This window comes from Macrobrachium nipponense, chromosome 7, assembly GCF_015104395.2.
Source record: "Macrobrachium nipponense isolate FS-2020 chromosome 7, ASM1510439v2, whole genome shotgun sequence".
Taxonomy (NCBI): Eukaryota; Metazoa; Arthropoda; class Malacostraca; order Decapoda; family Palaemonidae; genus Macrobrachium; species Macrobrachium nipponense.
Window position 1 is genome coordinate 21,951,074 of NC_061109.1, and position 22,500 is coordinate 21,973,573.

Sequence of the window (22,500 nt, forward strand, 5' to 3'; positions counted from 1 at the left end):
TTGCTGTGGATAGACCTCTTGTATAAATACCACCTTTTCTGTAAACTTTTCTCATTCATTTACCTGAAGAGGGAGACAGCAGTCTGAAATATAGTACTTTTTTATCTATATTTTGGTGTTTCTATGGGCTCCTTTTATTATATATATATAATAGGTATATATATATATATATATATAATATATATATATATATATATATATTAACTTTAAAGATCATTCGACTGTAGAATTTTGATTTTAATTTGATTACCCATTCTGTTTGTTAATTGAGATTTTCATTTCCTACAGGTACGTGATAACTAGACGAGTAAAGCAACCGTACCTGTAAGTATACTGTATGTTGCCGTAGTTGGTGGCCACTTTAGCTTTTACCGATACTTCCATGAGTCATGTGAAGAATTTTTATCATCTCTGGCAATTTTATCTTTCAGTTTAATTCTGGGATTTCTTTTGAATGGGTTCATTTTATAATGATTGGTCGTGAATTAGGTTATTTCTACGAGACAGTGTTTACATTACCCAATTTGTTTTATGTAGATTCAAGTTTCGAACCTCTCTTTCTTAGATCTTCATTGGGATTTTTCAGGTCTAAAATTTGCGTTTCAGCTTTCGATGTCATTTATCAACTAAAATATAGTAAACATTATATATATACTTATATATATATAATATATATATATAGATATATATATATATATGGTCGGGGTTGTGTGTGTGTGTGTGTGTGTGGATATTTAAAAGATATACTATATTATATATATATATATATCTATATATAGATATATATATAATATGTGTGTGTGTGTAATATATATATATATTATATATATATATTGTATATAATACATATATATACAAACATACATATGTATGTATATCTATATATATAATATATCACATATATAATATATAAACATATATATCTATATAGATATACTATATATATATAATATATATAATTATATAGACAAATATATATATATATACATATATCTATATATCATTATATATATATAATAATATATATATATACATGATATATTATATAGACGTCACTGAATTCCTGATTTCTCCATGAGAGGACGAAATCTTTATCAACTAAAAAAATTCCCTTTCGTAACATATAAGGAAATATATTAATTCCGATGTAGGGCGAATTGGATATTAAGTAGAGGTTAATGCACACACACACACACACACACACACACACACACACACACACACACACACACACACATATATATATATATATATATATATATATATATATATTGATTCAGTATAAGTATATATATATAGTTGTATATATTCTATTGTACATATATTCCATTGCCTAGTTATACAGCTGAATTTATACGAGGGTCGGTATTTGAAAATGGTGATTTGATAAATATTAATCATGTTTACTTGTATATCTAAATTGTTGCGGGCAATCGGCATTCCCATTATGTGGAAAATATGAATAGGGAATTTTTTTTATAATTGTATATATACGACAAATAAACGATTTGATATGATGCGCTACATTTATCCCGGAGAGTGAACGCGTAAATGATCAAGTAAAATTAGTTTCGATCAAAATGAAATTTCTAAATGTTGAATGAATTTTTTTTCGTAACTATTTGGCAGTTTAATATTATTACTATTAATTGATATAATTATCACGATGTTGAGAGCAGTGACGGTGGAAGATTTTAGTTTGTGTATTTGTGAGGAAGAGTTTCTCTCTCTCTCTCTCTCTCTCTCTCTCTCTCTCTCTCTCTCTCTCTCTCTGTATATATATCTATATATATATATATATATATATATATATATATAATTATATATATATATATGTATGTATATAGGTATATGTGGTATGTAGATATATATATATATATTATATATATATATATAATATAATATATATATTGTGAAACTATGTGTAAGATTAAAGCCAATGAGCGTCGAAACAGGACGCATATAAATGAGACAATTCTCTCTGGCAGTATCCGCAGAATTTCACAGTGGTTTGGTTAATTGGGGTGGTCCTTGAGGCGTTGTGAATTACTTTTTTAATTGCCTTAATAAACACTGAAAATTGAACTCGGGGACTTTAATCTCCTGCGCTGACAATAGAAATTAATATCTAACTCCAATTTGCAATTTGACTGCTCGCCAATATTCCCCTTTGAAGTTATAAATACAATCAAAGCAATTTATACTTTTACTGAAGTCATAACTCATTATGAGAGCTTATGCTTAATACTTTTACCGCGTTCTCACATGAAGCTTGACAGCTTTCGATAGATTGAAAAAGAAACCTACAAAATCACTTCGTAACTTGTTTACTTCTAAACCTGTATACTAAACTAATATATGTCTTTGCCTCGTGCAGTCAGTGATAGTTCTGTTAAAGCATTGTTTTCAGATGACGAAACTCTGTCAAGAAATATCCAGATAGAAGTGGAAGTATAAAATAAAGATCCTTATCCCGCCGTAATGAGTGTCTTATAATGCAAGCGTGTTTGAGTGCTCTTATATTATTCCAGGAGCCATCCCATCACACTTTTATTATTATTATTATTATTATTTATTATTATTATTATTATTCATTAGATGCAACTTATTCATGTGGAACAAGCGCTCCAAAGGGGCCACTAACTTGAAATTCAAGCTTCGAGAGATTGTTAGTTTTAAACCTGCCACCGTAGCCCTCACACTGCGCGTCGTCCGCGCTTTATATAAACTCTCGGAAAATGGAATTTGTTGCAAGAACCACCGTTCGTGAAATGGTTTTACGCCTTCAGATAAAAGGTGCATCGACGCTGACCCAAATTGTCCTGCCTGAAAAATCTGGTGAACTCAGGGGAAAGAAAGAACTCCGTCGTTGCATGACTCTGGGTGAGATTTGGGGGCAAGATTTTTATTTTCTATTTTTATTGACTTTTTTATTTTTTGCCTAGGATTTTATAAGGTTTTTTAAACCAGCTGTTTTATATTTTTTTTTAATTTGAAAGAGAATGTGATTAGTTTAGTTTTTCCAGATATATTCAAATATAACAGAGAGAGATATCCGAGTGATTGATGTTATTCAAATACATTTATTAATTCAATCATTTTTGTATTCGGTGGATATTTTGAATTTTCTGATTCTAATGGTTCCAGAGTAATAAATAATATTTACTGGCGGCCCTAATCCGAGATTCTTAATCAGTATGCACAAATTTTTTAATTTGCTTTCTCTCTTCCCAAGTGTCTTCTCTTTAAACAGTTCCACACCTTTAATGTATTTCTTTAATATTTCTAATTTTTCAGTTTATATTCCATATCGATATTTAATTTTTCAACTCATATCTTGGGTTTCCCTTTTCCGATCTGTTTGTTTCGCCAACGTTTTTATCATGTTTCTTTTAAGCTTTTCTGAAGAATTTAGTTTCGAATGCTGGAATATTTATCTTTAATATCTTCACTTTAATGATTTTGCTTCTCGTGAAGTTGGAATCTATTGCAGTAAAAAGCACATGCAAAATATTTCCACCATTGATCAAGAAGTGAGTTTGTTCCCTCAGCTTTTCTGTGTTCGCTGACACCATTTTGAAGTAATGGATGATAAATGTCATAAAGGAAAATATTCACATAAAAAAAATTTACAAATAAAAATATTCGCAAAGAAAAATATTCACAAAGGAAAATATTCGCACAAAAAAGTATTCGAGAAGAAAAGTATTCACAATGGAAAATATCCCCTAATAAAAATATGAAAAACTTGAAAATTTAAAAAAAAGCATTTTGTCTTATATTTTGAGTCACTTGGCGTAGAAAATGTTGTGTGTGTATGTACTGAGCTAAATAAATCAACAATATACAAGACATCAGTTGCTTCTCTTTCCTAATCGTTTCGTTAGTTTTGCTTTTTTTTTTATTTTAGTATAAATTGAGCTGTCTTCCCCATGCCATTTTATCTGCTACATCTTGCAATATATTCCCAGATTTGCAAAGATTTTTTTCGATTCTAAATATTTCGAATCGTTATTTATTTTTCGTAACGTTTTAAATAATTTTTTTTTTATCGGCGATACGCTCGAGGTCCTGCCTGCTGCGTTCATTCGTCGATACGATTCGTATTGAATTTGCTGCGGAGTCTTTTTCTACTTCTGTTTCCATAAAGCTATGGATACAGATATGGTTTCCACAGTTCTCTTTGTTGTCTTTCGTTCCTCTTGTTAGAAATCGGATGCAGTTTGTGTGTTGGGAGTTTTTTCCCATTTTCCCTCAAAGGTTGGTGTTGGTAATGGATCGTGCGCCATTGGTAGCCCTTTGCAGCGAAGGGTGTTGATGGTTTATGAAATGAAATTAAAAAAATAAAAAAAAATAACCAAATAAATAAATAAAAATAGTACTTTATTTTAAATTGGAACGCCTGGTAAATGTAAGTAAGATATTTAATGTTGCAGATATCCTAGAGAGTTTAACATGGAAGATATTTTCACTTCTTAATTTTTATTTATGAATTTACTTTCTGGTCATAGAATGAATGCGTAAAATATATTTTTTAAGAATGAATATTAAGTGTCATTGATCCGAGTCCAGCTGTGACTCCTCTGCATTTACCTAATGATATATTTCCAAGATTCCTTTTGTAATTGAATATATCACCTAATGATATTTTTCCAAGATTCCTTTATAAGCGAATATATCACCCAATGATGCTTTTCCAAGATTACTTGATAAGTGAACATAATCCAGTTCGACTTACATAGTTCTGGTAATTAAATCTGCCGAATTCTTGCTTTCTGTCACCTTTGTCATAATTACACGATGAACTTTCAGTAGATTATATTCTGTCCTTTGTTCACTTTTGTTAGCAAGAAAACTAGATTTCATTCATGAAGATCTGTTGTATACACAGACGATCCTGTTATGTATGGCTTGTCTGGTAAGTTTCGTCGCATTGGAGAATTTTTGCTGACAGAGATCTATAAAAGTTGTTAAGGATATCATTAAAGGAAACATGTCAACAGCTTCTTTAGTCAGCTTTGCAACCTTAATTATGTACGAATGGAAAGTCATTAGTAAGAAAGGGATTTAGTCGCTGAGAACAAATATGGTCTTTGTACCAAAAGATCGACTGATATATGGAATATGAAATTCAGGCTATCTGAGTTGAGTTGAATATAGAATTTAGGCCGAAGGCCAAGCACTGGGACCTATGAGGTCATTCAGCGCTGAAATGGAATTTTACAGTAAAGGGTTTGAAAGATGTAACAGGAGGAAAACCTCGCAGTTGCACTATGAACAATTGTCAGAAGAGGGTGGAAAGTAAGATGAAGAAAGAGAATATGAAAGGGAAGTACAGTAAAATGAACGAAAGTGATTGCAACTAGGGGGCGAAGGCTCGCTGCAAAGAACCTTAAGTAATGCCTACAGTGCACCGCATGAGGTGTACTGACAGCGCTACCCCCCTACGGGGTTCAGGCTATCATCAGTCCAAGCACTGGGACGCTCTCAGCCATCCAGCTCTCAAGACAGTGAAAAGATTATTATTTATTATGAAAGTAGTTTAACCAGACCACTGACCTGTTGACCAGCTCTCACAGGGCTGGCCCGAAGGATTAGATTAAAATAAAAAAATCATGTCTAGGCCAGAGGCAAAGCTCTGGAACCGAATTGTTTATTCAGTGTGATGACAAATGAGTACAAATTAAACGAAAAACTGCAAAAAGGCACACACTCACACTGGAATGAATACATGCACACTATAAATACATTTACTCACGTATCCATACTTTCGTAAAAAATAAAATCACATAAGTTAAGTAACATTTAAAAGTTTTGTTTTTAAAATTCATTAAATAGTCTAATCATTTTCGTATCTTTAAATTTTACTTAGGTTCGTATTTTATCAACTAAATTACACTTCTTTAAGGACTTAAAAATAGGCATGACCGAAAATGCAGAGGATTCTGACAAGATTTCTTTCAGAGATCTGTTTCCAAATGTCGACAGTCGTTGCTGGCTGTACTTTGGGCATTCGCATAACACATGCTTAACAGTTATAACCACCTTCCACTTTGTGCACTCAGAGGCTGAGCCACATGGGCTGCTCATTAAGTGTCCATGTGTCAGACGGATATGGCCTATACGGAGACCTGTCAGAATTACTTATTCATGTCTCTCTCTCTCTCTCTCTCTCTGATATGATAAACTCCACTTTCCAACATCAGGTTTTATTGCTTTAATTTATTATTTTCTGATTCTTCATTCCAAATATGTTGCCATTTCTTTATCATACCCATCTTTATGTATGTTACATAATCACTCATGGGGAGATTCACACTAGATCTTGTCATTTGATTTGCTTCTTTGGCTGCTTTGTTAGCCTCTTCATTTCCTTTGATCCCTACATGGGCAGGGATCCAACATATTTTTACATTTTTCCCAATAATATCTCAATAATGGAGTGATAATTTAATTTGTTGTACAATATTATTTTTTGGTTTATAACTCTGGATGGCTTATATGGCACTTCTTGAGTCACTAAAAATCACAAAATTATTGAGTGATATTTCTTTAATCATTTTTATGGCCGAGGCAATTGCGCAAAGCTCCGCTGTGAATATTGAAGCTGTATTAGGTAGAGAGAATTGATATGATTTGTCCTGGGACACTGCAGCATATCCCACTCCATGTTCCGATTTAGATCCATCTTTGTATATTGCATAATGTGGACCTTTTCAGCTCATATTCTCTATTGTATGTTGTGATGGCGTATAAAGTATTTTTTTGATAAATATTTTAATTGTGTGCAAGTTTTCATTTTATTCATTGTCCAAGGGGTGGGTGGGGTAATTTTACAATTGGAAGAATTTGTAAATTCATATTTAGCGACTCAAACAATCTTCTAGCTCTAATTGGAAAAAGGGGCTGGATGATTGTTTATAAATATATGTCTGAGTTTTTTTTTTTTTTTGTCGGGGGGGGGGGGGTCGCTTGTCCTAATTTTCAGAGCACTCTTCATCATAAAGGAGATAAAGTACGTGGATCTGAATGTGGAACTAGGAGTAAATACGACAATTGCAATACAAAGTAACTGAGGCGTTGAACAGCAAGGCTAAAGAAAGGAATTGGGAATGGTGGTAAAGAAGAAAAAAGTGGGTTCAGCTTTGGGTCCTTAGGGACGCCGCAAGCACTCAAGCGCTCTTCGGTAATGCTTGCAATGCACCGCGGGAGGTGGGTTCCCTGAAGACACCGGGGCCTACGGGGTTATACCGGATGATGAAATAATGTTGTGCAGTTAGTGTTCAGAACAAGTAGTTACAGGAAGAAATTGTAGTGTCCGTTTTTTGTCGCGTGTGTTTCCTAGCATTGGGGAGTTCAGTACCGCATTGATGCAGTTACAAATTTATTCATGTCTTGATAATAAACTAAAAGCTATTCCCTGCATCTTCTGAACGTTCTTCGAAATTGGATAAATGCTTATTTATCTGATGTGCGGTGTTAGCATGACTAATGATCTGGCCTTTCTTTCCATTAGAATCTTACAAATGCTTCGTATTTTTCCGTATAAGGCTTATTCTTCTGGGTGATTAACTACTTGAATTGCATCTGTTATTTGAATGAGTTATTCACGTTTATTCTAAATTGTAATCTGTTAAGAGGATAATTTATCATCGGAATAGATTAAAATGATATTTGATGGCGCTGTCTATTTATGTGGCAGAGTTCATCACCTTTGAATAGCACTGGGTCCACCGTTAATGTGACAGCCGTTGCAAACGCCTCGAAAAGACGGAGGAGATGGAGCAACGTCTCATTTTGTGTAATACCAGGTAATGCCAGATTGCATTACCTCCGAATCGCAGCCTGATCGCGGGCAATTTGTTCGAAGAGAAATAGTGACTGTTTGTCGGACTATTTGTCCCTCTTTATGACTCGGGCATTATACTGTTTCATCGGTCGGTATTACCCGAATGAATAATATCAGTCGTTTGTAATGTGCAGGTTTCATTTTGTCAAAGTGCTCATTTAGGTAATGCGATGGTTACTGGGTCGGTTTGTCATTGCTTTGGGCAACGACCCTTGAATAGCATCAGTGGGTTTAAATTGATAATGGTTGTTGTTTGTGCTTGTGATGTCTGTGGCGAACAAGTAGCGTTTAGGCTTCTTTCCATAGACTTCCGCAATCAAAGCTGAGTGTGTCATAGTTTATGTCTGCAATAATCAGAATCAGATTTTTTCTCTCTCTCTCTCTTCCTTAATCGACTACTTGAAGAGGTTAGTTTCCACTCTGGTTTTATGGAATTTAAGTTGTCTGACCAAGTACTGCTGCCACTTTTTGTCTGACCAAGCACTGCTGCCACTTTCGACCATTGAGAGCTTTAGACAGTGAAAAGGGGAGAAAATGAAGATGGTGTATATACATAGCTGAAACTAAGAATTATAGTAATAGTTAGAGAAGTTGAATACCCAAAAGGATGAAGGGAAGCAGGAACGGAGGTAAAGTAAAAAGTTAAAAAGTGAGCACAAGTCATTGACGAAGGATGCTGCAGACACCCTTTAGAAATGCTTACTGTGTACCACGTGAGGGGCACTGACTACATTACTTTCTGTGGAGTACTCCCCTTCCAAAAGATGACGTTGCTGTAAACCCCTTGCCTAATAATCAAGGATATATGAAATAAAAATAATCATATACTAATAAATATATAATAACTAATAAATAATAATAATAATAATACTTACGAAGCAGCCCCTCTCTCATGCATACTTTATTAAAAATAATGGCTACTTGAGCAGCGTTACACTTGTAGAGATTCGTCTCTATTTTCCGAATAGCGGCTTTTTCCGTGCTACTTAAACAGGCTAGTAGAGCGCCTATAGAGGTCATGATCAAATAGAGTATCAAAATCGGTGTACATATTTGAATTTTACAGATAAACTATGATATCATAGTCATCAAAGTCATTAACAATAGTCTCTCTCTCTCTCTCTCTCTCTCTCTCTCTCTCTCTCTCTCTCTCTCTCTCTCTCTAGAAGCGAGCTTTCGTCTGGAGCTGCCAGACATCCTCTAGGCTAGGAATGCTCAGAGTGGTATGGTATCCGTCCTCTACAAGTGTAACGCTGCTGAAGTAGCCATTACTTTTAATAATAATAATAATAATAATAATAATAATAATAATAATGTACTGATTTGCGTCTTCTATTGACATTTAGATAACCCCCAACATAACTGCAAAAGGTATCATTGAAGGATCAACTCTTATGTCTTTTGTGTTTTCGTATCTTCCGCTATTCATATAACAGCAGCTCTCTCTCTCTCTCTCTCTCTCTCTCTCTCTCTCTCTCTCTCTCTCTCTCTCTTATCGTTAAGATGGAAATAGGAGGGATTTGGAGGAACTGTTATTCTATGCAACAGTCGTCGCGTTGCGACCAGGAACGATTTCTCTAGGAGGTGGAAACCGCTTTTCTGGTCGGAATTCCTCCACTGGACCGCACTTTCAGTATTTCCATTTGTGAGACGTCAGTTCTCTTGAATTCTGATATCACAAAAATGGGAGTATATTATGGTTTATTTTCGCAAATCTTGATTTAGCCTTCGGACGTAGTTAATTTAGTCGAGGTTAACAAAACTATTCTGGAAAACCAACATCTCATTAGAATTTGCTAAGTTTTTTTGTAGTTACATTTATGAGACAAGATCTTACGTTGTCTTGTAAATGGACGTATGTTGTGGATCATTTTCGTAAATCTTAATTTATCCTTCAGACGTAGTTAATTTTTAAGTAGTTCCATTTATGAGACTAAATCTTGCGTTGTTTTATATGTGCGTACATTACGGATGATTTACGTAAATCTTAATGTATCCATCAGGAAAAAAAACTGTCCAGGAAAACCAAATATCTCATTAGAATACGTAAGCTTTCTCTAACTTCCATTTAGTCGTCTGATCAGGCATCGGGCAACGGAAATTTCGTTTTTTATTTTAGGCCTAGATTTGGAACCTGTTTTAGAAACCCTTTTTAAGTCGGTAGCCTTATATGTTGAAGGGTTTTATTTCCCTCTGAGTTCAGGTCAGCCAAAAATGTGCAGCTGTTTCATTTTTGGTGCCGATTGCAAGTGGAAATGTTGGGTGTCATAAATGATTCGTGAATGCACGGATGGTTGGGCTACGTTGACAATGACTGAAACAGTTACAAAGTTTTGCTCTCTCTCTCTCTCTCTCTCTCTCTCTCTCTCTCTCTCTCTCTCTCTCTCTCTGTGAGTTTTTTTTTAATGAAAACACTTAAATTTGTGTTCTCTCGTTTTCTGGTTTTAAGTTAAAATAATATACTTGTATTCTCTCTCTCTCTCTCTCTCTCTCTTTCTGATTGCGTCCACGTGAATGCATGTTCAGTAATTTATTCATTAAATTTGTCCCTTTTGAGATTCCTTTGTTCAAGCAGGGGTTGTATGCCTTCTTAGTTTTTGTTGTCATATTGGAATAAAAAAACTGCAGTTAATAAGATTTAAAATTTAGAAAATCGTTGTGTCAGTTACGTTTTTATGCAAATATATTTAAATATTTTCCTTTGGTCGAGGAAGCCAAGCAAATGTCGTCTGGAAATTCGCGGAGAATATTTCGTTATAGAAACAACTGAGGAGAAAGCTCTCTCTCTCTCTCTCTCTCTCTCTCTCTCTCTCTCTCTCTCTCTCTCTCTCTCCTTGTTTTATGTAGAACATCCAAAGAGAAGGGAGATGAAACGATTCATTTTTTGTGATAATTCTTATCCGAATAAGTCTTGCATTTTGAGAATGAAAATATAAGCTCCCTTGTACTCTCATATCATTTCAACAAAATTACATGATTACATGATCGTCAGTTGTCAATGATTTTCTGGATGTGCTCATATTTCACTGAGAATCTTGATGAAGATGTCCGTAACATTTTTTTCCCATTTTTTTACGGGATGGTATATATGGATATATACAAAAACTCGCTAAACTCTGAAAAGTTCTTGTTAATTGAATTTTGATGCTCGACGGAGTCATGTTCAACTACATTCGTTATTGGATTTGACTGGTTTTAGAAAATTTAGGCTGTCAAGCCAAGCACTGGGGCACAGTCGGCCATTCAGCGCATAACACGGCGAAAAGGGAACGTTGGAGTGGTTGGACAGCAAGATAAAGAAATCCAGAGAGTAAAAGATGTACAGTAAATGTGAAAGAAGTTGGACAGCAAAATTGAAGAAGGGAAGCAGGAGTGGAGGTAGAGTTCAAGGCTAAAAAAGGGGTTGCAGCCAGGGGCCGAGGAGACACTGTAAATAATAATGCTTACAGTGAACCCCGTGAGGTGAACTGACAGCACTACCACCCTTGCTGGTTATGTTCATTTGATGATTTTCAGTTTAGTATAATTTCTATAATCTGTGTTGACGAAAAACTGCTCATTAACCAAACATTATTTTAAACAATAAAGAAATATTTGTGGTCATTTTTTCTTATTATTTATTTATTTATTTAGAGAGAGAGAATAATTCGGAAAATTATACAATAGTGGATGGGCTCAGGAAACAAGATCAGGAGAGAACATGAGGAGAACGGCGCCCATTAATCCGTCAATTCGTATTAAGTGGAAAGGGAAACTGATTGACTCGGCAGCAGCTTAAGTGACTCCGGGATTATATTACAGGCAATGTGGTCACGGATGATGGGAAGCTGAGATGGGCCCATTTTTCAATAAATTTGGTGGCTAATTTTAATATTAATTAACTTACTTTTTATTTTGCTTGTGAGGAATCAGTTGCAGTTTTTCTTTAGTTTTTAAGTTTTACAATAAAATTTACTTTAATGCGCTGCTATCAAGCTGAAAATTTAGAAAACGTTCTGACCATTTTAACTTAAAGTGGTTATATATATATATATATATATATATATATATATATATATATATAATATATATCTCTATATAGATATATATATATATATTATATATATATATTATATATATAATATATATATTATCTATAATAGATATATATATATATATATATATATATATATATATATATATATATATATATATATGCTTGCTATTTTCAACATCACTTAACTTGCATTTTGTTATTTGCTTGTGAGGAATCAGTTGCTGTTTTCCTTTATATTATTAATTAAATAGCCAAAAATGGCTTTATATGCTGCTATTAAGCTGAAATTCTAAAAAAAAAATTAGTAAAATTTACGATTTTGACGTAGATTTCAAATTAATTTCCTAATTGATTTTGTCACCCCGTGGTGAATCGTTTGCTTGGTTTTTCCTTTGTTATTATCATGTCAAAATATCCAGAATTATCTTCATGTAGTGGTTTCAAACCGAAATTCTAAAAAAAAAAAAAAAAAAATCTAAATTGACCGATTTTGAGAAATTTTTTTCTTGAGAAAAGAGGAAAGATAAGACTGAAATATGAATGTATCTGAAAGGACGACTGATACCTTTGATTCCTCTTCTTCTCTCTTCACGATGGGGAAATCTAGGTCCCCTTTGGGGATTATTTTCGATGAGGCTTTGCCCATAGGGGGGGGGATTATCCCTTCAGATGACGGGTGGGGGATACATACGTGTGTGGTTTGTCGAATAACACGAGTGTGTTAAATCTCTCTCTCTCTCTCTCTCTCTCTCTCTCTCTCTCTCTCTCTCTCTCTCTCTCTCTCGTTATATAGAAATTTCCCTTATTAGGAACATGATTTCGTTCTTATCCATGCAGGTTTTGGAAGAGAGAGAGAGAGAGAGAGAGAGAGAGAGAGAGAGAGAGAGAGCCTTCTATTCTTGCAGGCTCTTCATTTATGATAATTTCCCAGTTCTTACAAGTCTGTTGAGGTCTGTGTTGACTCACGTTGCAACGCCAGTTTTAGTAAAAATAAATCAGTTTATCAATTAATCTGTTTTTACTCAGTCCTTGTTCAGCTCTACAGTCTGCTATTAACTCTCCACGATTGCAATCAATCCCAAACGTATCAGTTGACTTATTCAGAGAATCTTCTATTTTCCCATCATCGTAATGACTCTACAAGATGCCTCGTGATTACTGTTCTGAAATACGTCGTCATTGTTTACTTCAGAGTTCGTATTTGTCTTGTGCTGGATTCATTAGACACCTTCAAGTTTTTGTTGGTCTTCTGTTCGGTAAATATGCCATGTAGAGATTCGACTTTTTATTGTTTTTTTTCTTTCTTTTTTTGGGGTGTGTGGATCGTATTTTCGGAGAATTAGAACTTTTTTTATAGTCACGTAAATTTCAAACAAACGTAACTGGATACTTTAACGTTTCTGTATGGTAGGATATACATGGTTTTATTAAAGATATATGGCTTTGACATAGCATTTGTTATTTACCTTCAAAATTCAAGATTCTTTATAGAACTAGTTTCCCTTACAATTGAAGGAAATATATATATATATATATATATATATATATATATATGTGTGTGTGTGTGTGTGTGTGTGTGTGTGTGGTGTGTGTGTGTATGTATACATTATTCAGTTGTTTACATCATCTCGTGGGTGGTGTCTCACAAGTTGTGACGTCCCATCAGTTGGCCCAGCTATGAATGTGTGACTGGGTCAGCACGGAGTTAAGAGACCTTCATGCGGTGTCCATAGGCTTAGTATACTTTTGGCTTCACAATTCCCCAACAGCTTTTGATGGTATGGAGGCCAGCATTGACTTTCCCCTCGTTTTTAGTGAAGTTCTTTCCTGAAGGTAAATTTGAGCCTAATGCAAGCACTTTATTCCACCAGGTAAACCCATGCGTCTGTCACCCTTTGGGACAGAGAGAGAGAGAGAGAGAGAGAGAGAGAGAGAGAGAGAGAGAGAGAGAGAGAGAATAAAAGTTGTCACAGAAGTTAAGAGAGGACTCTTCTTGTGAGAGAAAGGACATCTGGCACACACTAGTACACTTCTTCGTAAAAGGATTTTTTTTTTTTTTTTTTTTATGAAGATTTTGACGACTGAGAATTCTGATTCCATTTTATAGCATTTTGAGGAATATTGCTTTCACATTTCCTTTTTTTTTATTTCTTGGTTTTTTAAGAATATTTTCTTAGGAGTTACTTAGACCTTTTTTTCCAGATTCAGTTATCCATAGTCTCTCTCTCTCTCTCTCTCTCTCTCCTCTCTCTCTCTTATGTTAAACTTTCAAGTTTTCCGTGAATGCATGAGAGAGAGAGAGAGAGAGGAGAGAGAGAGAGAGAGAGAGAGAATTAGAGAGAGAACACTCTTTTGCACTCTTTTAATGCATCTGAACTCTTGGTAAGAAAGTGCATTCCTCCCTCCTCCCTCCTCCTCCTCCTCCTCCCCTCCTCCTCCTCCTCCTCCTCCTCCTCCTCCTCCTCCTCCTCCTCCTCCGATTTGGTGCAATTTTCCGAGGAGCGAAATGCCCTGACGGCATTCGGGGATTGAATTGAAGCTTCTCAATTTCTTGGGAATCGAAAGATATTTTTTAGATTTTTTGGAAATATTTGGTTTTTCATGATGTATTCGAAGATAAATTTACCTTTTGCATAAGCTATTTATGGCTATGTTCCTGTTTGCGTAAAGTATTCATGAATATTTATATTTTAATTTATTTATATTCATTTATTTATATTAATTTATTTATATTTGCATAAATTATCAGGACTATATTCCTATTTGCATAAAGTATCCATGACTATATTCCTATTTGTTTAAAGTATTAGTGACTACTTATATCTGAATAAAGTATTCTTGAATTCATATATATTCCTTCGAAAAGTCGACATCGATTAAAATACGTTGTCATTAAGAAACTACTGCAATCGACCCTCTTACCCCACCTCCCTTTGCCTCCCCCATCGAACCCCCGGCCCACCAGACAAATACATAAAACTTTATTCAGAATCGTTTTCTCTTACTTGCACATTCTCTCTCTCTCTCTCTCTCTCTCTCTCTCTCTCTCTCTCTCTCTCTCTCTCTCTCACCGTAGAAGCAAGTATGAACAAACTCATTGCGTTCACAATTGGCGTTCGAGAAAGCAATTAAACAGTTGAAAGAGAAAGTTGTTTGGGAATTTCTCGGTATTTCCTTTGTTTGGCAAAGCATTGGATTTCTCTCTCTCTCTCTCTCTCTCTCTCTCTCTCTCTCTCTCTCTCTCTCATAATGGTCAGAGAGGTTATCACAAACTGCAGCAATTGTTAACAATCATATATATATGTGTGCGTGTGTTCATACATAGTTTATGTGTATACACAAATCTATATATATATATATATATATATATATATATATATATATATATATATATACTATATATATATATATATATCGCTCAGCTGCATAGCAAAATTACGAGATTACACAGATTAGCCGAAAAAGAAATATGTTCCTGCTGAAATTGCCTCTTGTCAAACCAGGACAAACACGACGTATTCCCATTGTTATCGTCGGCTTTGTGAACGAGTTATTTGCAAACAAATCATGCTTTGCTGGAGTATGGAGGAATTCTCTCATTGCATGAGGGCAGTGTATGTAATCTGTGTACTTGTATGTCATTGGTGTTTACCAGGAACCCTTTAATACGCATGCGTGTGTATCAGGAGTCCGTGCACGTCAGTTGTCAGTGCAGGTAGAATTATTATATTAGCTCTCTCTCTCTCTCTCTCTCTCTCTCTCTCTCCTGTTCAAAGCACTGTGTGATATGAAAGTAGGGACCTTCAGTATGAAACAGATTGATATTCAGTGAGTCATCGCTTCCTTGCGTGCACGTATTTGCGTGAGGCAGTTGGTTCGAGTTCTCACGCAACAAAGTGATTGTTTAGGTTGCAATAATATTATTCTTGGTAACCGTGAACTGTGTTAGGTAATATAATCTTTTTTGTTAGTAAATAATTATGTTTGTTATTATCAGATATCAGGTGTAGTTGTGAGTGATGTTTCCTTATAGTAAAACAAAGAATAAAAAAAGAAATCGGTGAATATGAATCTTTTGCAGAATAGATATACGACCTTCACTGCAGTTATTTTATGAACGTATGATTTATACTGGACTGTATCAAAAGCAAAATGTTAGATTCTAAAAGCTTCCCCATACGTGAAGTTAGGAAGCTGCAAAGAGTCAAATCTGATTTCTAGCTTTTGTTATCCTTTCTCTGCGTATTTGTAAAAGTCGGCTTCAATACAGTTGAAAGTGATTGAATTTCACAGGATAGAAACCGAGTGATATATAATTTTCATTTAAGCGATCGAAATATATTTGATGTTTTTCAAAAGTGATAAGTTACCTTTACTTCCTCATATTACAGATATAGTCAGATACATTTCAAAGGTAATTAATTTTTGTTAATACATTGTAACCGTTTATGGAATGTATTTCACTGGTGACTGGAAGGAACCGGCCGATTTTGCTCATTCTTATGGAAGGGAAAGTTTGAGATGACTAAAGTTGAGACGAACAAAAAAAAAAAAAAAATAAATAATAAATTCTCTCTCTTTCTTCCATTATTCGGTTTAGTTCGATTGCTTGAACACACGCTCGAACAAAATTGTTAGTTAACCGAAGACCCTCAAATTCCGCCAAGAACAATTCTTAGCAAACATTGTTATCTTAAGCTGGTATTACCTTCTTCTCCTTCCTCTCAACTCCCCCCAAGACTCGGGCAACGCTTTAATTGGATATTTGAGAATCATCAGGGGTAAATTTGGATTCCAAATTTGCTCTGCGGATTAAGAGCCGCTTAAATAGTGTTCTCGTCTGGTTTTGTCAGGTCATAGGTCACTCAAAGATTTCAAAAGATAACCTCGGATATGATTCTCTGGGATTGTCGGCTGTTGTTATTTTTGACTGTGATTGATACCAGTTATTTTTCATATCTTGTTATATTTGGTCTCGTTTTATTAATTTTTTTTCTGTCTGGGATTGGTATTTGTTCATGTTTTTTACTTTGATTTCTGTTTTTATTGTTGACATCGTATGTTATTTTGTACTGGGATTGATACATATTGTTGTTTATGTTATATCTGTTGTTGTTATTGTTATTTTCTGTTATTACCTCCGCCAACGTAGTTGTAGGAGGTTATGTCTTTGTTTGTTTCTTTGATAATTATATGGCTTTCTTTCTTTCAACATTTGTCGATTTTTGCTGAAACTGAAGTTTTGATTGAACTACAAATAATAGTTACTCCCATACGAATCATTTTACATATTTTGCATCCTGAAATTATAATAACCAAGATTAGAATCAACCATAATTATAATTACCCGCAATTATAATTAACGGCAGTGCTCTCTTACATCCTGTTTCGGGACTTGCTAGGCCGTGGAATGTCCAGCTTTGTCGGAGGTTTGTGCTCTGTGAATACTTTTATTGTTAATAATCGCTGGTGAATGTCATCAAACTACTCAATGATTTAGCTTTTGGAAGAAAGCTGAGATCCACTTTAATGTCTGCCGAATAATTCTCTCTCTCTCTCTCTCTCTCTCTCTCTCTCTCTCTCTCTCTCTCTCTCTCTCTGCCCGCTTCTTTCATTGCAGGTTATTATTGTATTGATAAATTATCCCCTAGTGCTATCATTCTCTTGGCAAGTTACTCCATTTGCTCCTTTGTTGAAATTTGAGGAATTCAACTCTCTCTCTCTCTCTCTCTCTCTCTCTCTCTCTCTCTCTCTCTCTCTGCGTTATGGGTAAGCGCATCTTAAGCCAAATTGAAAATGCCTTTGCAACCTCGCTGCTAAGCGAATCGGAAGGCCTTAATGGCTCCCCCACTGAGGCAGAAGCGGACTCAGGAGGGTTCACGTCGGAATATTGTGTATGCGTTTTTTTTTTTTTTTTTTTTTTTTTTTTTTTTTTTTTTGTCTTGACGGCGCTGCCTTCGTCAAATCCTATTTCCAGCCTTGGTTGCAGTTTGATGTATCCTACTGTGTTTTGTTTTATTTTAGGTGCTTCTTCGTTCTGTTGACAGAACCAACAGGTGTTAATTCTTTGCAGATGGTCGAGTTAGTAGTTTCTTAAGTTGACTTCAAGACAAATAAAGGCTTCGAGAAGTCTTGCATCAGGAAGGGCTCTCTCTCTCTCTCTCTCTCTCTCTCTCTCTCTCTCTCTCTCTCTCTCTCTCTCTTCTTTCACACACACACACACACAAGATTTACTGATAACGAAGCTTATTCTTATCACTATTGCATTTTATGCTCATTATTGTCATTGTACTGATAAGCTATTCCTTATACTGTCTTGTTAGAACTTGAGGAATTTCAGTCTCTCTCTCTCTCTCTCTCTCTCTCCTCTCTCTCTCTCTCTCTCTCTCTCTCTCATTATTGTCATTGTACTGATAAGCTATTCCTTATACTCTCTTGTTGGAACTCGAGGAATTTCAGTCTCTCTCTCTCTCTCTCTCTCTCTCGATAAGTTATTCCCTGCAATTTTTTGAGAAGTAAAGGATCGTCAAGGGAAAAATTATTTTTGGTAGTCTTGGACACCAAAAAGAACCCCATATCCTGAGACATATAAGGTATTCACCGTCCGCTCTCTAAATTGTGATTCATTGGGACGCTTTTGAGGATGGAGATTGTAATCTATAGATGTATTGAATGTGTTGTGATTTAGTTTTATTTCGGGTGCGCGAGGGTGTACATCAGAATAATTCCTGGCGTTGTCAATGTGAAGTTTTTGTCATTCTTCGTATTTCATTTCGTTCGTTCATTAACTCAATAAATCTGATGCGTGGATTACTTGTCAATGATGAAGTGTATGTATATATATGTATATATATATAATATATATATATATATATATATATATATATATATATATATATATATATGAATAATTATCACATCGAACCGTGATCCATTTATATATCAATTCAAGCTACAAATGTCCTTTAATATCTAAATTCAATTTACCTCCCAAATGATATCTTTTCATATATGTACCGAAGGGGAATTTTTTTTTTTTTTTTTTGGGGAATTTTTTTTTTTTTTTTTTTTAATTGATAATAATTTCGTCCCCCCATGGGGTCGAACCACCGTCCAAGTGGACGGGGACGAAATCAGGACAGTCAGTGACGCTATCCAATCAGCCAACAGAGAGGCTATAAGTTTCATATCGATTCTGACCTTACAATCACCCTCGATCTGAGTGCTTTCGTAATTAGAATCGATATGAAACAACCCCGTCTACCATGTTGGCCAATTCGAGCGTTTGACAGCTACTTGCTGTCAAACGCTCGAAATTGGCCAACATGGTAGACGGGGTTTCATATCGATTCTAATTACGAAAGCACTCAGATCGAGGGTGATTTGTAAGGTCAGAATCGATATGAACTTATAGTGTCTCTGTTGGCTGATTGGATAGCGTCACGACTGTCCTGATTTCGTCCCCGTCCATCCTGACGGTGGTTCGATCCCATGGGGGGACGAAATTAGTTACAATTAAAAAAAAAAAAAAAAATTCCCCTTCTTACATATGATATCATTTGGGAGGTAAAGTGAATTTGGTATTAAAGGCATTTGTTTTTTTGAGCTTGAATTGATATATAAATGGGGGGATCACGGTTCGTGTGATTAATTATCATAACAAAAGGCTAACGTGCTGTCAAACGCTCGAATTGGGCCAACTGGTAGACGGGGGGTTTCATATCGATATAATTACGAAAGCATCAGATCGAGGTGATGTAAGGTCAGAATCGATATGAACTGATAGCGTCGTTGGCTGATTGGATAGCGTCAAACTGACTGTCCTGATTTCGTCCCCGTTCACTTGGACGGTGGTTCGATCCCATGGGGGGGACGATATTATTAACAAAAAAAAAAAAAAAAATTCCCCTTCGGTACATATAAAAGAAAAATATATCATTTGGGAGGTAAAGTGAATTTAAGATATTAAAGGACATTTGTAGCTTGAATTGATATATAAAATGATCACGTTCGATTGATAATTATCATAACAAAAGGCTACGTGCTGTCAAAAACGCTCGAATTGGCCAACAGGTACGGGGGTTTTCATATCGATTCAATTACGAAAGCACTCAGATCGAGGGTGATTTGTAAGGTCAGAATCGATATGAACTGATAGTCTCTGTGGGCTGATTGGATAGCGTCACTGAGTCCTGATTCGTCCCGTCCGGCTTGGACGGTGTTCGATCCCATGGGGGGACGAAATTATTATAACAAAAAAAAAAAAAATTCCCCTTCGGTACATATATGATATCCATTTTGGGAGGTAAAGAATAGATATTAAAGGACATTTGTAGCTTGAATTGATATATAAATGGATCACGGTTCGATGTGATAATTATTAATAAACAAAAGGCTACTGCGGTCAAACGCTTCGATGGCCAACTGGTGACGGGTTTCATATCCGATTCTAATTACGAAAGCACAATCAGATCGAGGGTGATTTGTAAGGTCAGAACGATATGAACTTATGAGTCTGTTGGCTGATGGGGATAGCGTCACGACTGTCCTGCTTTCGTCCCCTCCACTTGGAGGTGGTTCGATCCCATGGGGGGACGAAATTATTATCAATTAAATTCCCCTTCGTACATATATGAAAATATACATTTGGGAGGTAAAGTGAATTTAGATATTTAAAGGACATTTGTAGCTTGAATTGATATATAAATGGATCACGGTTCGATGTGATAATTATTCATAACAAAAGGCTACGTGCTGTCAAACGCTCGAATTGGCCAACATGGTAGACGGGGTTTCATATCGATTCTAATTACGAAAGCACTCAGATCGAGGGTGATTTGTAAGGTCAGAATCGATATGACTTATAGCGTCTCTGTTGGCTGATTGGATAGCGGTCACTGACTGTCCTGATTTCGTCCCGTCCACTTGGACGGTGGTCCGATCCCATGGGGGGACGAAATTATTATCAATTAAAAAAAAAAAAAAAAAAAAATAAAATTCCCCTTCGGTACATATATGAAAATATATCATTTGGGAGGTAAATTGAATTTAGATATTAACATTTGTAGCTTGAATTGATATATATATATATGATAATATATATATATATATATATATATATATATAATATTATATATTCCTATTCAAAAACATTGGTCTGTAATTCTTGTGTTTCTAGTACATGTCGAGAACACTCATTTTTCTCAGTCGTGCATTGGCCTAACATTATTTTTGCAAATCGTTCAGTGTCCCTTTCAATGCCTCGTCCAGTTTTTTTTTTAATTCCAAAATAAAAAATCTCAAAATTTTGTTATTCTGCTTTCAGGCACATCAAAGAAAAGTATATGCCTACGTGACACGCTTTTGGGCATTTGGAATTGAAGGCCAGATTCAATATTCATGAAATGGCTTGGCCCCTACGGATTTTGGGGGAAAGGGGTTTGTATTGCAAACTATACCCTTTTATTGGGGGCATGAAATGTCGCTAGAATACTAATATTAAACCCTTTCCCGCTCTTGACAATTATTATTTTAATATTTTTTACAATTTATTATTTTGATAATTTTTTATTTTTTATTTTATCATTTTTATTTTTATTTCATTTTTATTATTTTTACTTTTATTATTTTTATATTTAAAATGGTACTACTACAATTCGTGACATATATCCAGTCATGAAGTAGCAGAATAGTTTGCTAAAGCTTAGTTACTGATATTTACAAGATGAGAAAGTTAAGTCATAGGAAAAATAGCGTCAAGTATATGAGATGTCATGGAGCAATAGCATAATTTGTTGTGCAGTAGATTTCCGTTTGGCGTTTACTTTAGTCAAATGGCGAAGATTGTTCTAGGATGACTGGTTGAACTATATGATTAAAATGATAAAAATAAAGAATTTTTTTTTTTTACTTTCGATGCATTTCCCTACAGCAAACGAACGTCGTTGAGTCAAGGTGCCTTTTTTTTAACTATTCCTAATTCTGATAATGCCTTTTTATTTATTTTTATATATTTCGTTTTATTTTATTTCATTTTTTAGAGTAACTTGTATTTCAATGTTGTGACTTTCCTTGTATTACTTTTCAATGCGTTTTTTTATGTCAACAAAAATAATGTAATGCTGTATTGTATATAAGTTTTTTTATCTTTTATTTTAGCCTGGATGATTGAGACATTTGCGTTCTCGAACGTCACGATAAGAATAAAGTGACATATGTTTAATGCTGTCTTCTTCAACGCCTTCTGATTTGTACTGCCGAGGAGTAGCCTAACCATCATGTTCAATTATATCAATTATATATATATATATATATATATATATATATATATATATATATATATACGTGTGTGTATGTGTGTATATGCTTGTGTAGTTAGCGCCACATCGTACCAAGATACGGTCGCACGTTTTTATAAGAAAAAAAGAACGAGATAAAACATGTGTAAATCGAAGAGGAACCAAGGAGATGGAAAAGCCATTATGAAGACACCTTGTGTTACCCCACCTGACTCACTTGTTTTTATGGGAGCTCATATTATTGTCTCTCCCTCATTGATCAGCTCATTATTGTCACCTCTCTTTGACTTCAGTCTCATTATTCCTCTCGTCCCTTT